Below are 989 nucleotides of genomic sequence, written 5' to 3'. Positions count from 1 at the left end.
AATACATATTCCATAAAAAAAAAAAAAATTTAGTAAATGAATAAATAAAGATAATTGAACGTGATATTTGATTTCCAATACATGAGATTAACTTGAGATAAGCTTTTATCCATAAAACTACCATGAACTTCTTAATCCTAATGAGACTAAGAGTCCTCCTAAATCTCTAATTACTCCCTTATAAAAACTCTCCTAAACTTCATAATCTCTCATTCACAAATCAAAGAAACTTGCTTTCTTGTTTCCTCTAAAAAAAAAAAAAAAAAAAAAAAAAAAAAAAAAAAAAACCCACGATCAAACCCATCATTAGGCAAAACCATTGTTGGCCTAAAACACCACCAAATAGCCACCACCTTCCGCTCACTTTCTGGCCAAGAATCATCCTCACGAAGTTGTTTCTGTCTCTGTTTTCTGTCGAGCCCCAACACCCGCAACGCCTACGATCACTCGTCTTTTTCGTTCATCTTACTCGAAGGTATAGCCTATAAAACTTGAGCTTTTTAATTTTAATACTAATATATGATAGTTCTATGAATCTGAATATGGATGAAAAATATAAATAACTTCTGCTTTGAAAACTTAAAAGAAATTTAAGAGAATAATGATACTTGCTTGGGGTATGTATACTGTACCAAGGAAGAAGACGAAGAAATAATAATATGGGTAGTTTTATGGGTTGAGTTGTAAAGAGGTAAATGGTGTTTTTTTTTTCTTTTTTTCTGCACTCATATTTAATAGCTAGACATCTCTTATATACTTGAAAACCTACCAACTTTTTTTCACCTAAAACTAAAAACGTGGAGCTGCTCATGTCCACATAATGTTTACTAGCTAACTTTCTATGACCCCACTATAATTATGTCAACATATATCACATAAAGACTATATTCCATATACACTGTATATTTAACTTATTTAACTTCTACTGTTTTTTGAAAAAAAAACAAAAAATAAAAAATAAAAAAACCAAAATCATTCATTCGTTCACG

General features: G+C 30.0%; 1 long non-coding RNA gene across 1 annotated transcript; it reads right to left on the bottom strand.

The window, feature by feature from the left end:
* Positions 1–254: 254 nt before the first annotated feature.
* LOC139868859 (uncharacterized) lies at positions 255–718 on the bottom strand. The gene is made up of 2 exons (XR_011765994.1): positions 613–718; positions 255–482 (listed from the first exon to the last, which is right to left on the bottom strand). It is a non-coding gene; the product is annotated as an uncharacterized lncRNA (long non-coding RNA).
* Between the last annotated feature and the right edge of the window lie 271 nt (positions 719–989).

Source organism: Rutidosis leptorrhynchoides, chromosome 1, assembly GCF_046630445.1.
Source record: "Rutidosis leptorrhynchoides isolate AG116_Rl617_1_P2 chromosome 1, CSIRO_AGI_Rlap_v1, whole genome shotgun sequence".
In the NCBI taxonomy this organism is placed as follows: domain Eukaryota; kingdom Viridiplantae; phylum Streptophyta; class Magnoliopsida; order Asterales; family Asteraceae; genus Rutidosis; species Rutidosis leptorrhynchoides.
This window is presented reverse-complemented; position numbering and strand designations above follow the sequence as displayed.